At 34.0% G+C, this 17,536-nt stretch overlaps 1 protein-coding gene and 1 pseudogene across 3 annotated transcripts in view; one reads left to right on the forward strand and one right to left on the reverse strand.

The window, feature by feature from the left end:
• The window catches only part of ADGRB3 (adhesion G protein-coupled receptor B3), a 727,154-nt gene that overhangs the window by 472,330 nt on the left and 237,288 nt on the right, over positions 1 to 17,536 (reverse strand). The window lies entirely within an intron of this gene.
• Positions 7,804 to 7,992, forward strand: LOC125103338 (uncharacterized; annotated as a pseudogene).

A 17,536-nucleotide genomic window follows, 5' to 3' on the forward strand; every position in this document is an offset into this window, starting at 1 on the left:
ATATGTTAATTCACACAGCAAGTAGATTAATAGTTATTTCAAGTAAAAAATTAAGCTTGTATCTTAACTCTTATGATTTGAAGTGAAATATTTATGTCAAAATTACTGGGGCACACCACATGTTCCTTAGACTCATTTAAATTTTTGAGATCAGAATGAGTTAGTGTTTTGATGGAGCTATCTAAATAATTACTTCATCTGCATTTCACAGGCCATTAATGCAATTTTTCTTCCATACTAACCAATCCATCTGTGTATACAACATGAGTTCACAAGGTAATTATCTACTTTCTAACATGTCCCTTTGGGCAAGGGAGGCAAATAAGGAAGCACATAGTTTTCTGACGATTCATCCTGTAATTTTCACCACTTGAGAGTCATCTGTTTTTTATTTTCTTAAATTCTCTACCTAAGAAAGCATACTTGAGCAACAAATTAATGACATAAACTTTGCAACTCACATAAGAAAGAATCCTTTCCCAGAATAGGCATTTTGAAAGTTCAGCAATTATATCAGAAAAACCTTTCATAGCTCAAACAATATGTCCCATTTTTATGTCCCAAGTTATCATTCAGATTGCTAAAACAAAGACCCATTTTCCTTTCATTCTTTAATGTAGGACATTAACCAGAAAGTGCAGTATTTCCATGTGGGGAATTTTATGATTACCTAATTTAATAGACACAGCCTGCTAATAAGTAGGGGTTATGGGGTGACTATATTTAATTCGATAAGAAGATGAAGGAATTAGAAAAATATTTCAAAAGAAAAGATATTTTATAGTATTATTCATAAGATTAAACTTACAATTTGGGGGCAACTGTAGTTGAACTATTTTTTCTTATAATTGAAGCTTTAACTTTATATTATTAAAATATCATTTAAAAAGAAATCACATATGTTATCTATACTTAGGTTATCTATGCCCATTTAAGAAATTATGTTTTTCCTACTGACTCCTGTAGTCACCCATTTGGATATGTATGGGAAATAACGTTTTTCCTGCTGACTCTATAAGGGGAATCTATACAAATTTGAATAAATAATAAAGTTAGAATATATTCTTAGAATCCAACTTTATTTCCTAGACCCTTAGTATTCATAAAGACTATACATTGGTATAAAAAATTAAGTACATGGAATTTAATTTTTAACTTAGACTTGGAAATAAATTAAGCATTTATTCAACTCATACTCTGGGGGTAAAAACTTGCCCACTTCATACAAACTATTGGGTTATACTATATTCTTTCTTTCTTCCTCTTTTTTTCCTTTTTTTTTTTTTTTCATTTTATTTTTAAAACAATGATAGCAGTGGAACAGGAAGCATAACACTGAAAAAAAAATATCAGCTGGCTGTCCTGGAGACAGGGTTTCTTTTTTCATTATTAGTAGACATGAACCCTCATTTTATTTACTTATTTTTTTTATCATTATTATTATTTTATGTTTTCATTTTCAATGGTGAGGAAAAAATTTATTTCAATGGTGAGGGGAAAACACTGATTTTTGTATATGTAATTCTTTTCATGTTTACCTTTTAAAAGATATATCTTAGACAAAGGTCTTTTATTTTAAAAACTTTAAAATGTTGCACCATCAATTTCATTCCTAGTGAAATAAAATTTTATTGAAAGTATTATTCCCTGGTTACTTAAGTAATGGAAGAAACTCAACAGGACAGCTGCTTTATTTTACTCATACAATGAAAGTAAACAACTGTTTTTCTGGATTATAAACTAGTCCTTATTTCCCATACATGTCCAAGCTATATCCTTTCTCTTTCTCTAATAAACTGCCAATCTGAGAACCACCGGTTTTATTTTCTTTTGTTTTCTACATAGTAATAACTATTATCTATTATTATTAAATATTCCATTATTATTAACAATTCCAGAAAACACCCTGAGCAAAAAGTTTCCAGTGCTTTCAAGGGTCATAGAAGTTCAAAGAATAAATCAGAAGCAGGCATTAGAGGTGTAGCTAAGAAACACAATCTTCCTCTAGGGTTGGAAGAAACTGTAGATCCAGAGAAGCTGAGAATTCTAGACTTGAGGCTTTGTAAAGTATAAAAGTTATGCAAATTCCTTCCCCATAAGTACTATCCAAATTGGGTCTTTCAACTGATATTATTTTAGTTTCTTCTGTTTAAATGGAATTTTCTAGGTATATATTTTACCAATCTGTGTAAGTTTATCCGAGTGTTCATTTACTGAAATGTGCTCCTTTAGCAACAACAAAAAATTATTTATGGAAACTTCTGTTTATTAGTCACATATTCTTTCATCATCAGGCAGTCTTTTTTTTTGATATTTGGTCAACACTCAACCAATAATTACTGCACACATACCATATGCCAGACCCTCTGATAGGGATGAGAACTGTAAGACACACATGATCTCTGCCCTTAGGAACTTTACGATCCAGCAGGAAGGCTGGGGGAACAAATGCAAGAGTACAAATTATCATCAGTGGCATAAGGAAATAAGTTGAGTGCTGCGCTGGAGAATAAGAGAGGCAATCTGACTAATTTAGAGATGAGGGATTCAAGGAAGACCTCTTTGAGGAATGACAGAGACATGAATCACCAAATGGAAGTGGGTAAATAAGGAGCAGAAGGAAATAGCAGGAAGCCTTGGACAAATAAGGATGAAGGCATTGACCTGGAAAAGGATCAGTGAATTTGGAGAACTTGGCTGCTGTAGCTAGAGCTTTGGTGGGGGAGAGAGAAGTTGGTGACATCTCCTTTAGCCATGATTCAGTAGTTTGGATGTTATTCCCAGACACTGAAGAACCACTGGAGAATTTTAAACAAGGGAAGGACATGGTCCAATTTATATTTCAGGGATGTCATTTGGTGGTTGAGTGGAAAAGTGACTGTGGTAAGACAAGTGTTTTAAGTCTCTACAATGATAGAGACTTATCAATTCAATAGTCATTAGCCACATATGGCTATATAAATTTAAATTAATTAAAATTAAGCAAGATTCAGCTTCTCAATAGTCATATGTGCTTACTGGCCCTCATACTGGACAGCACAGATAGAGACATTTCCATCAGTTCAGTGACATCTTCCCAGGCATTTCTGCTGAGGAACATCACCCATATCTTCATGGTCTCTGTTCTTCAGTTCCTCCACATTTCTGAATACTCTATTAGCTGTAAGGTTATACTTAGCTTCCTCATCCTTATTCCTCATATTCCTGACTCTTCTCTTTCTATGATTACTTCTATGCCTCTTTCCTCATTAGCTCTTCCATTTTCTCTTTCTCTGTTCCAGACATAGCTTTCTGGTAGCCTGTTGTACAACTTCCTAGAGCTCTTAAGTTGGCAACTGCATAGTGTTTCACCATGTTCATAAATGTATTGTCTTTCGCTGAGACCATTAACTTGTCCTGCCTCCTGTATTTTTTATTGTGGTGTCACCAATCTCTTAGCCATCAGCTTGAAATTACCTGTCCTCCTTCCTTTCCATTCAGGCAGGTGTTCAATAGGTTGCTAAATCATAAATAATCTACCTTCATAATGCCTCTTATTATTTATAAAAAAGCATTATCTATAATGCTTTTTATTCCAATATTGCCCAATTAATTCTTGCCTAGCTATAGTTACAATTTTCCTGATAAAATTCATTTCCAATCAGCATTAGTAGATAAATCTTCTCAAACTAAAGTTTTAACCAAGGTCTTCAAAGATATGTTTTCCTCAAAGAAACATAATGTTTTCCCAGTACTGCTGGGAAAAATAATGTTGGATTTCTAATTTTAGTTTTCTACTCTTTTTCATAGCTTGTTTGCTGTTCCAGAAAGCAGCCCTATTCATTAGACACCTCACCCCCATTTATGATTGTCCAAACTTTCCTTTATTTAAAACTCATCATAAATGCTATCTGCTCTCTGTTAGATTTAAAACTTGGTACTTTCTCAGATTCATTTCCAGTACAATTTTTTAAATTCCTTTTTTTTTTCTCGACTCTACCATTCCGCATCCAACATCACAGAATTTAATAATGTAATATACCTTATAACCTCTGACAGTAAGAAGTGCATAAACATATTTATCTCTCAGGCAGCACCCACTATAGTTATTGGGTTGAATTAAATAGAATATACAAACATCTCAAATTCATTACAGATTTTATTGTGGCTGTAAAGAAATATCCTGCCTGACTTAATCTAAGTATCTTAATCTAAGTATCAAAATAAGTCAAGTGTCTTTAAAATGATTTTTCTAGTGTAACAATGTTCCTTTAAAAAAGTTTGGGAGTGAGAACTGAAGTCTGCAATCACATTGGAGTCACTCAGATGGATTATTCTTACCTGTGAAAAGAAGCATAAAATGTTCTGTTTGGTCAGGGCAAAAGTTCTTTGCTAAGGATAAACTGAACATCACATGTGAAATTCCCAAGTGATTATACTTACCTGTAAAGCAACCTTTGCCAAGATTTCAATTCTCAAATTCTTTAGCCCAAGATGAATGCCTGAGAATGTAAAAGTCATGATTTGCTCTTGGATTCTTAGCACGGTTCTCTTGTTGGGCGGCACACGCAATGAAGAACAGTTAGGATGACATCTTGATTAACTAATAACCTTATTATTTCCTTAGGACTTTATTGGATGCAGGGATTTCAAGAAAAAAAAGTGCCTTTATTTAAATCATAAATTATACAGAAAATACCATTGAAGTGTTACTATTTGCATATACTTTTGTAGAAATCATTTGAAATATTTTGAAATTCATAATTAGTTGATGGTCATGTATAGAGTTTCACAACAGTACTTCTTTATATCTATCTATAAATTCAATACAGTTTCTATATAGCTATATATCCAACACATATATGTAAATACAAAGAAATATGGAAATTGTATTCCAAAATCTTGGATTAATCTGCAAGTGCTATTGCCAAGCCCCATGCTCCATGACCACTGCTCTTCATTTAGATCTCAGGAGTAGTTACTTATTTGATGTCAGCCTGGAGCAGCAAACAGCACAGAGTCTAGAATAAAGATATCACACGTAACTGGTTTCATTAGGTAGCCACTGTATACGCTTATAATCTCAGGCTGATTAGCTATCGGTAAAAATCCCAGAAAGAAATGTGGATATAATTTTTAGAAGAGTTACTGCTCTAAGATGATACTTTTTCTTCTTCTTGTTATAACTTAAATTATGGAGATTAAAATGCTGAGCTAAAATCAGATCTTAGTTTCAATATTTGGATAAGCTGGACGATGTTAATTTATTTAGAGATTATAGGTCATTAGGCACACCACTAAAACATTTCTGCTAAAATTATACACTAACAAATTATACGTTTGTCCCACTGTCCTACCTATTCTTATTGATCCCATCTTTCCTCTGACATCTACCTCAATGAACCTTTATCTATGAGTCATTTCTCACATTAAAAATAAAATTGGAAAATCAGTGTGTCTGAAAGCAAATCCCTTAATGAACATAAATGTTATATTATGTATTTTATATCCTTTTGGACCAATAAATGGATTTGATGTTAACTATTAATTTATTTACAGTTACAATTACAGAATATAATTCTAGAAACATTAATTCAGTAAGAAAATGAGGAAGTAACTTTCCTAATAAGTAAAGTTTCCTAATAATCCTTGAAGATGCTAAGAACCAAGCATATGCCTGTCTTGGGGACTCCTTTTTTTGCTGTTCTCTCAGCCTTAAATGGTCTTTACTTCAGATACCTATAAAATTCTCCCAGGACTGTGCTCAAACATCATTCTCTCAAAAGCAATCAACACTGACCATCCATATAATAATAAAAGCCTCCTTTTCTTTCTATCTCCTCACTGTGGTTTATTTTTCTGCAGAGAAAAATATCATTACCCTCAATGTATTTTATAAGTGATATCAATTTCTCAATTAAAATGTAAGGGGAGGGTGGGAGCTTTGTTCTTTGTCATATAACCAATACTCAAAATGTGTCTGACATCTGATAAATAAGCATCAATTGAATAAATGATGAGACGAAAATAATTGATCATATTTGACAATTCAAATATGCATGATCAAATGCATAGAGACTCATGATGTATACCACTTCCATAGTCATATAGAAAATTTATGTTCATAAATAAATGAAACTGTTAATTATGGAATAACTCATTTCATGCTATTACCACATCTCTTATTAATACATAAAAGATTATTAAGCTGCATTAATAAGCCACTTTTGCCACTGAGCTCCTGTGAACACTTGGGAAATGTGGTTACACATGCTTTGCAGTATTTTCTTCTGACCCTCCCTTGTCTGCTCTGCTCTGCTCTCACCTGATCGATCCATCAACACCATCATAATCTGATCCTCAACGGTCAACCTCAATTTGCTCTTGTATCCCTTCATTTCCACCTATAACTCTAGTTATGTGAAGACTAAATTCTCTTACTCTTTAATTAACTAAGATTTTGTGTCAAACTGAAAGGCATTGTTTTGGCAAGCAGTAAATACAACACTTGAGAAGAAGGACCAATATGAGAAGAGTAAAAACTCAGTCCCTTTTGCCTATCAGGTGTGTGAGTGGAAATTTCAATTTTCATGACAATTCACACTAACTAACTTTGAAAATTTCTGCATTATGCCACCTGCTCCTATATTGGAGAAAATAAGGTTCACCTTTAGTGGTGGTGTAGGGCTACTACTTAATTTTATAACTTTTATAAGATATATCTCTTTTGATACATTTAGGTGTTTTTATGAAGACAGTCCTCATAAAAGAATAAAAATAACTTATATAAGATAATGTTGGTAAATGTCACTACTTTTATTAATTTTAATTAAGACAGTGAATAAAGAGTTTAGTAAAATTAGCACTAAATTACTATTAAGATTAGCATTAAATTATTAATGTTAAACAATACCAGCTGTTTAGTATCTTGATTTTTTTGCGATGGCACAGAAAATTATTTTGTAATGTAAGGACCAACATACAAATCTAATTATTTTAATAATCTTTTAAAACTGGCTGTGTTGGGGGTGCCAGGGTGGCTCAGTCAGTTAAGTATCTACCTTTGGCTCAGGTAATGATCTCAGGGTCCTGGGATGGAGCCCCACATCTGCTTCCCTGCTCTGTGGGGGATCTGCTTCTCTCTCTATCTCTCCCTCTGCTTCTGCTCATACTCTCTCTCTTGCTCACTCTCTCTCAAATAAATAAATAAAATATTTAAAAAAACTGGTTGTGTTGGTTGATTATCATAAAGAATATTTATGAAGTTGATTTGAACACTCATGGAAAATGGGCAAAGAATATGAACAGGCAGTTCAAATAAGAAAAACACAAATGAACAGTAACAAGAATATGATGTGCACCTACAGGTCACCCCTCCCAAATGCAAACTAAGATATATGTTCTTGCTAGTAGACTGATCATTGATTTATTGTTGTGGAGATAGCTATTTACATATTCTCTTTGGGATATAAGACAGTCTGAAATTATGTATGACAAGTCTTAAAGTTGTAAAACTCTGACCCCCAAAATGTCACTTTTAGAAATAATGTCACTCTAAAAAATAATCAGACAAGTGTGTGAATACACACACACACACACACACACACACGTATATGTATGTATATATGTTTAAACAGTGTTGTAATAAAATATTTCTGTATCTCTACATGTATGACTGCAAATTTTTATAACTCAGTTTATAGTAGAAAATACTGAGAACCATCTAAACATACAAAAGAAGAAAGTTACTGAAATAAAATTTCATAGAGGTTATAGGGATGATGCTGATGATTATAGTTAGTCATTTAAAAGACATTCAAGCTAAGCTTTGCGCAGTGGCAGTATCGTAGCCAATGAGGTTTATCCGAGGCGCAATTATTGCTAATTAAAAGACATTCAAGCTAATTATGATTTCAGAAAAGCAGGTCACACAATAGTATATATAGAATGATCACATCTTCAGTACATAAAATATGAATCATACTTCTTTAACAGAAGTTATATTTTAGGTATATGCAGAAAAAAAGCTGTAGGGAATATATGCTAACATTAACAGTAGTTATGTCTAGATGGTATGACTATGGCTAATTTTAATTCTAATTTTCTTTTTAAAATTTTCTTAATTTGGAATAATTGTATTAAAATATTTATTTTAAAAACCACTGAAAAATTTTCTAATAATAAATATTTTGCTTATAAACATTATATTAAATCATAACTGTTTGGAAAACTATGATTTTTAAAAGGTCTTACTGAATAAAGACAAAAAGGGAATATATGTGAGAGTGTCCATACTTCTGACTAGTGTTACATTTTTACTTTCTGGGCAGAGAAAAGTTACAGAAACAATTACATATGGTCATCACGGCCCAAATTGCACCTCATTGGAAGACAGCCACATGGGAAATCACATTAAGGAAGTATGGCCAGTAAGTAATGAGTATTGTATTTCCCAGTTTATGAGAAATATTAAGTTAGTGAGGGGGTGAGTAAATAATGGCCAATAAGGTAAACACCAGCCTCCTATAAATAGCAGGTCAAAATATCAGGATTTGTCAACAGTGGAAATACAGATACTCTCATTTACCATATAACAAGGAAGTGAAACGTAGGCTAGGAATAGACAATATTTCCAGTTGGTGTTTAATCTATATATCTTATTGGAAAATGTTGTTATTAACTTAATGAATTACAGTTCATCAAACATCTCAGTTGACTAAATGATCATAGAAACCATTTTCCAAATTTATAATGTGTAAATTTCTGCTTTTTAGGACTCCTCAATTTTTTCTTGAGTTCCATATACAAACGATGACCCAGTCCTGTCTTTTTTTTTTCTTTTCTTTTAACTTTCATGTGAACTCTCAAAAGTACTTCTTCCTTCCTATTTTCATATTCTTCACTCTATAACTCCAGCCCTTTATTGACTCAGGCCAGGATTCTGACTCAAGGCTTCTAAATTTCTCAATGACCATTTCTTCTTTCCAACCTCTTTGTTAAGGCTCTTTTTAAATACTTTTGATATGTCCTTTTGATTCTAGCATCCCCCACTCCACAGCCTACAATGGTCCTATGACCTATATACTAAAGTACAGATTCTGAAGGCTGGCATTCCATATTCCTTGCAGTCAGATTGCCTGACTTCTGATTATTCCACCAAACCCCAATCACCTTAAAATATCTTCCACTTTTTCCTTTCTATAATCTCCAATACTGTTAGTCCTGAGATGTCATAAATCCTCCTTTCAAATCATTCATATTCTGTCAGTTTTTCAAGATCCCAAAAGAATTCCCTGAATATCATGGGCTTCTGACAAGTCACTGTCTACTCAATTGATTAAGGAATTGTACATGACTTGCTTATAATAGTTCCTCTATTATTATCTTGCATTATTATTTAAACCTTTCATGATTAATTAACTTTTCATACATTCATGTCTTTTCTATCCAACTGGATTACAAACTCTCTGAGAGCAGGCATTGTCTTTTATGTCAGTTATCTTTAAGCTGGGGAGGTACATGAAGCCTTTTAAGTAACATTTTAAGATTCCTAAATTCCATATTAGCCATATTCCATACTCCATTCCATAGCTCCCCAGCCTTTTGAAAAAAGGCAAATCTTTATAAAACAAAGGGGGATAAAGCCAAACCTCTCACCTATCCCAAATCTTGTGTTCAGTACATTGTACACATCTTTCTTCCACACCTACCCCCCTTCCAATTTCTGTCACTCTCAGATTTTTATTGTATTTAAGATGAAAGCCCTAATCTTGCCTCAGGCTTCCCATGATATATGTGCTGCCCTCTCTCCAACTTCATCTCAGACCATGTGCTAGACCAGTGAGAAATTTCACACCTCAGGGCTTTTCTATGAACTCTCTCTTCCACCTGGAATACTGGCTACACTCTTCAGGCTACGGCTTCCTCCTTCTTCAGGCTTCAACTTCAAGCTCTTGCTATCTTGGAAAAACAAGTCCCAACTCAATCCAATTTAGGTTCACTCTCTTATCACCTTCTGGGACACCCTCCATGACGTCTTTGCAGCATTTATCACAATTTCTACTTGGCTATTTATTTCTGTGATTATGTAATGTTTGTCTCCTCCTAGACCCTGAGCCCCATAGCACAGGGCCTGCTCCATCCGTGTGCCTAGCAAGGTGTCTGGCATAAAGAGAGTACTTATAAAGTATCTGCTGAATAACTGAGAGAATATAGAAAGGTCCATGTTGATTCCAAAAATGAAATCTATTTTAAACTTAGATGAATTTTGGAAATGCTGGAAACCAATGCAGTGATCTCATTTTAGAGATGGAGGGAGAGCTTGGGTCCCACATTTAATGAGGGACAAAGCAGGGACTAAAATCAAGCACTTTGCATTCCCGTCAAATTATTGTTTAATTCTTCCATTCTTATTCACAATATATGATTAAAGAAATATCCATTGACATAACACCAATCTAGGCATATGCCTAACTTCTTGTTTGAGTTCACGCCTCACTAAATCTCTTTTTAATTAAGTAAATAAGATGTCTGCTGTTTTAAAGCTATTTTGCCTCAGTATTTCCATCTGTATAGTATGATTGTTCACCGAAGCAGCTTACTGAGTATATCGGAAGGACACATTATAAACTATAAGAAATTTAAGAGAAATATAAGAATAATAAGCAATATAAGAAAGATAAAAATTATAATATGGTCACTTAAGAAGTAAGGATAATGAAATCCATAAGGAAACTAATTCTTCTTATGTGTCTTTCTATATGAGCAATCTCACAGAGCACCTTAGAAAGACAAATTTGACATCATGAACATTTTCTTGGCCTGCAAGCTGGTTCCTCACATCTGACTTACAAAACCCCAACAGAAATGGGAGGTGATAGGATAAGGGAGGAGTCTATGGGCCACTAAAAAGAAAGAGCAGAGCCCATCGGCGGAGTAAACTTCAATTTAGGGAGACAATTATATAGGGTATTAACACAGAACAGAACAAGAGGATGCAATGTGAAAAAAGCACAGCCTTCTTTTGAGACCTTCGAAATAGCAATTTTTTAAAAATCACATCAAAACATTATCATTCCGCTGTATGCTTAATACAACAAATGGAAATTTGTAGCTCTTCAGAAAAAAGAACAGTATCACATTTACATGGAAAACTCCCAACAGGAAATGAGAGCTTCAGTATCCTGCAACTAAAATGTTATACATGAAAGTATAATAACTATTATTTGTATGCAAACTATATATATTACCAATATTGAATCACTGCTTCAAAAGATCTTTTGAAATACCTTGAGACTCTACAATCTAAATATATTTTTTTTCCTTTTGGTAATAGAGCAATTACTGATAATATCCATAATTTTCTGTGGAAATAAGATCCATATTAGGTCCCAGGTTTAGAAAAAGCATTAGAGGAATATTCATGAAATGAATGGGAATGTAACACTTCTAAGTCAAAGTCAAATAACCTTAAGAGAACATTAGTGATTGCTAATGGATCTAGTTTATCAACACCTAGGAGGATACAACAGTGTACAAGAAAAGGATTCATAGATTTCACAGAAGCAATTAGAAATGGATTATTATAATCACAGGCCTGCGTACACAAAATCTGGATGCAACCTGCCTAACAAAATGAAAACTATAATTATAGTAATACTTAAGTATACATCAAATATTTTATTGACCTCAGTTTGAAACAGATGAATATGATAATCATTTTTACTCTTTTAAACTGAAGCACAAGCATAAAGGAAACAAAGCCATGTTCTATTCATTTATCCAAAAAGCTAATTAAAAGCTAGCTATTCAAAGAGCTACCTTCCAAAACACTAACTGAAATGTTCCACAATGAACTCTAATCTCCTAGAGATTCCTTGACTTCTGATCTCTGAGACTAAATCCCCGTAACCATTTGTTTATGAATGACTTACTTTGGTCCCAGTGATATTCCCTTATATCAGGATTTGTGTCATGACTTATGCTCAAACGCCCACAGATACTAAACAGAATGCTACATGAAGAAAAAGAATGTGTCTTAGTCATCTTTTTTTTGTAAGAGATTTTATTTATTTATTAGACAGAGATCACAAGCAGGCAGAGAGGCAGGCAGAGAGAGGGGAGGAAGCAGGCTCCCCGCTGAGCAGAGAGGCCAGTGCCAGTATCGATACCAGTGCCATTGCAGGGCAGGCTCAACCCCAGGACCCTGAGATCATGACCTAAGATGAAGGCAGACCCTTAACCCACTGGGCCACTTATGCACCCCATGTCTTAGTCATCTTTATGTTGCACAGAACAGTGCCTTATACACAGATGCTCACTCCAGATATACAGCTGACCCTAATGCAAGAGGCTAGGAACACTTGACCACCCTACCACCTACACAGTTGAAAATCCATGTATAAATCTGACTGCCAAAAAAGTTAAGTACTAGAAGACTACTGTTGACCAGAAGCCTTACTAATACCATAAGCAGTTGATTAACACATATTTTGTATGCTATGTATTCTTATAAGATAGAGAAAAGAAAATGTTATTTAGAAAATCACAAGGACACCAGGTGGTGGGTATTGTAGAGGGCACGGATTGCATGGAGCACTGGTTGTGGTGCAAAAATAATGAATACTGTTATGCTGAAAAAAAAATTAAAAAAAAAAAAAGAAAATCACAAGGAAGAGCAAATACATTTATAGTATTGCACTATATTTATTTTTTAAATATCCATGTGTTAAGTGGACCTGCACAGTTCAAAACCCATATGTTCAAGGGTCAATTGCATATAGTAAACTGAACATCGTTGACCCATTAAACATATAATAATTGAGCATCTACTATGGGGCCAGCATTGTACAAAGCACTAAACAAAGCAAATACAGTCTTTGCCCTCATGGAATTAAATATTACCCATTTGACAATGAGTAATAAAGCAACTGCAATAATGTATGCTCGATGCTCTGATACATGAAAAGAGCATGCTAAGGGATGTTGGGGGGTAAATTATTACATAATCAGGGAAGCTTTTTGAAGGAAGGCATTAAGACAAAGTGAGCCCTGAAGAATGAGAAGGATGTAGGCAGGTAAATGTCGGGTGCCTAATAAAAGTGATACCATTTTATATTAGTTGAATTAAAAAGTATGCAACATAACAGGATATAAGAATAGAGAGGAAACTATCTCTGATGGGGCTGGAGGGATGGCCCTAGATGAAATCATAAAGACACTTGTAGAACACACTAGTAAGTCTGTCCTAAGAACAAGAGGCAGATATTGAGGGTTGAAAAGTAGAAGAGGCACATAATAAATAAGTTGGCTTTTGAGGGAGATTACCCTGCAACATACAGAAAGATGCAAGGAAGTAAGATTTATGATTTATCAGTCCCAAATTGTGGATTCAACCTTAAATCTGTAAAAATATTCAACACATACCTTTTATTATTTCTTTTAAATAACTTTATGAAGAATGGTAGTTTAAAAACTGGGCTATCATATTATTAAACTCTTGTCCCAGATTCATTCACCTTGCAATAGAGTGCCATCCTATTATCCCTCTTAGTATATGATACTTCCTGGTGGAAAAAAAAAAGAAAAAAAATCTGCTCATAGTTTCCAACCAATAAAAGTCCAATTTAGAAAAAGAAAAAAAGATCTGTCATGCTTACAATATTATATGCAGCCAAATATTTGTAGAATAAATACATGAATGAACTATATTAATTTGTTTTGGGGGATGATGGCTCTCTTGATTTTCTTTTTCCTGTAGGTGCTCTACTAAAAAATGTCTCACTGAATTTTAATTGCAAAGTCCCCTCTAGTAGCTCCTTTAAAAGTCTTCCCTAGGCAGTACAAACCCTTTGGTGGAGAATCGACTTGGTAGTTATTTATACTGTACTATAAATTAGGAGAACTTTGTGGGTTCCTCAGTATTCACAGCATACCTAGCAAGTCTAAAATAAAAGTGTTGTTAGATGGAGTGGAAAAAGATGCTTAGGATGATGAGGCAGCAAAAAAGATAATTTAATGCAACAGAAGCTTTGGCTGTGTAAGAATTTTTACACTTTAGGGAACATTTTGACTTATATGTCCTTTATTAAAGTGATAACATTAACTAATTGTATAGGAAAACAGGACACTATTCAGATGGAACAGATGACGCAAGCCATCTCTGACACTACAACTTATTGCCATGCTTCACATTCACTGTAGAAATTATTATCAGATGGGGTAGGCTATACTTAACATATCACATGATGTTGAGCTATCAGCCAGCACCCTACCACACTCTTCCCTCATCCCTAGGCAGTGGCTGCGCTATTTGGAAGTCCAAAGTCAGCATCTTCGGCATACCAAATCTTCTGATAATTTAACAATGTCCCCTGATTTAGAAATCTCCCTACTTTATAGAGATTCAAGCAGTCTGGTCATACCTAGCTACTATTACAAAGGTGTTACAACACACATAACTTCATTTTATTGAAACTGGTTTGTAATCAACAATTTGTTAGGCTGTCATGTAGACATGCTTTGAATATACAATGCCAATGGAAAGAATGTGAAAAGCCTCAATATCTGTTTTGGCTCATTTGTCCCAAATTTTACTGAGCATGAAGATCATCCAATGCTCCAAAATGACTTGGGCAGTACATGAGCTAAAATTTGTGTGAAGGCCTAATCACAGACTGAACTCAGAAAACATGTTAATTACCTCATTCTTCTGATATTTTTTAGTACCTATATATGTAACATACTACAGAAAACTAAATGTTTACATACAAGGCTATTTTAAATTTGGAAATAGTAGGTTCTTAGACACAGAAAAAGAAATATAATCACAAGGAAGCAAGTAACTGAATGACAAGGTCATTGAGAAAGGAACATATATCTAGTTGAGTCCCCCTGCACATTCTCCCCTCCTTCCCTCTCTTCCTTCCAACTACTCCACACTACCTGCCACCCTGTAGTTACTGACTTTATTCGAAACAAGCCAATTATAAGATGAAAACTAAGGGTTTGATTTAGATGTGTCTAAAAAAGTCCTTACAGGTTTATATTTTAAAGAATATTTCAAATCAATCAATGTGATACATTACATTAACAAAATGAAGGATAAAATCATCTTAAAAGATACAGAAAAAGCGTTTGACAAAATTCAACACCCATTCATGACAAAAACTCTCAACAGAGTGGGTATAAAGGGAATATACTTCAACATATTAAAGAGCATATATGACAAATGCACAGCTCACATCATACTCAAAGGTGAAAAGCTGAAAGCTTTGCTTCTAAGAACAGGAACAAGAGAAGAATGTCTACCCTCATCACTTTTATTCAATGGCAATAAAAAGGTTCTAGCTACAGCAATCAGGAAAGAAAAAATAAAAGACATCCAAATTGGTAAGGAAGAAGTAAAACTGTCACTATATGCAGATGACATGATGCTAAAAAACAAAAACAAAAACAAAAAACACTACCAATTCCACCAAAAAAAAAAAAAAAACCCCAAAAAACCTAAAACTAGCAAGTGAATTCATTAAATTTGCGGGATACAAAATTAATATACAGAAATCTGCTGCATTTCTATACAGCAATAATAAACCATCACAAAGAGAAATTTAGAAAACAATCCCATTTACAATTGTACCATAAAGAATAAAATACCTAGGATTAAACTTAACCAAGGAAGTGAAGGACCTGTACCATGAAAACTATGACACTGATGAAAGAAATTGAAGACGATGCAAAAAATGGAAAGATACACCATGCTCATAGATTGAAAGAAATAATATTGTTAAAATATCCATACTACCCAAAGCAACCTACAGAGTCAATGCAATCCCTATCACAATACCAATGGCATTTTCCACAGAGCTAGAACAAAGAATCCTAAAATTTGTATGGAACCACAAAGGACCTCAAATAGCCAAAGCAATCTTGAGAAAGAACAAAGCTGGAGGTATCACATGCCCTGATCTCAGACTACACTACAAAGCTACAGTAATCAAAATGGTGTTGTACTAGCATAAAAAGAGACACATAAATCAATGGAACAAAATAGAGAGTCCAGAAATCAATTCATGCTTAAATGACTGATTAATCAATGACAAAGGAGGCAAGCATATACAATGGGAAAAAGACAGTATTTTCAATAAATGGTGTTAGAAAAATTGGATAGCTACACATCAAAGAATGAAATGGGACCACTTTCTTACAAAAATAAACTCAAAATGGATTAAAGAGCTAAATGCAAGACCTAAAGCCATAAAACTTCTAAAAAAGCATAGGCAGTAAACTTTTGGACATACGCCTTAGTGATATGTTTTGGCTTTGTGGAGACAGATAAGGGCAACAAAAACAAAAATTTTAAAATGGGACTACAAAAAAAAATGGGACTACATCGAACTAGAAAGCTTTTGGACAACAAAGGAAATAATCAACAAAACAAAGAGCAAACTATGAAATGGGAGAAGATATTTGCAAATGACATACCCAATAAAGGTTTAATATCCAAAATATATAAAGAACTTATATAACTCATAACCAAAAAGACAATCTGATTAAAATATGGGCTGAATACCTGAACAAAATACTCTTCCAAAAAAGACATCCAGACGGGCAACAGACACAAGAAAAGATGCTCAACATCCCTCAGCATCAGGAAATGGCGAATCAAAACCACAAAGAGGTATCACCTCATACCAGTCACAATGACTAGTATCAAAAAGATAAGAAATAACAAGTGTTGGTGAGGATATAGAGAAAAGAGAACCCTTGCACACTGTTGGTGGGAATGTAAATTGGCGTAGCCGCTGTGGAAAACAGTGTGTAGGTTTCTCAAAAAATTAAAAAAACAGAACTACCATATGACCTAGCAATTCCACTTCCGGATATTTTTCCAAAGAAAATGAAAACCACTCATTCAAAAAGATATATGGATCCCTGTGTTCACTACAGCCTTTTTACATTGATAGATGAATGAATAAAGAAGATGTGATATACATACCTTGGAATATTACTCCGTTATAAAAAGGAGGAGATCTTGCTATCTGCAACAACATGGTTGCACCTAGAGTATGTTGTGCTAAGTGAAGTAAGTCAGACAAAGACAAATACCATGTGATTTCACTTACGTGTAAAATCTAAAAAAACTAAACAAATGAACTGACAAAACAGACTATGAATACAAAGAACAAACTGGAGGTTGCCAGAGGGGAGGAGGGTGGTTGAGTAGGTGAGATAGGTGAAGGGGATTAAGAGATACAAACTTCCAGTTATAAAATAAGTAAGTTTTGGGATGTAAAATTTAAAAAAAAGAGAGAGAGAGAGATTGAGAGAGAAGGGAAAAAAAAAAAAGAATATACTGAATGCTAATCTTCCTCCATTCCTAAATATATGACATTTAATTTTTCTGTCACTGAGTCTTAGAAGATAGACATTAGGAGAAGGAAGGAAAAAATGAAGGAGGGCATATTGGAAGAGGAGACGAACTATGAGAGACTATGGACTCCGGGAAAAAAACAGGTTTTTAGAGGGGAGGAGGGTGGAGGGATGGGTGAGCCTGGTG

Source organism: Lutra lutra, chromosome 6 (assembly GCF_902655055.1).
Source record: "Lutra lutra chromosome 6, mLutLut1.2, whole genome shotgun sequence".
Taxonomy (NCBI): domain Eukaryota; kingdom Metazoa; phylum Chordata; class Mammalia; order Carnivora; family Mustelidae; genus Lutra; species Lutra lutra.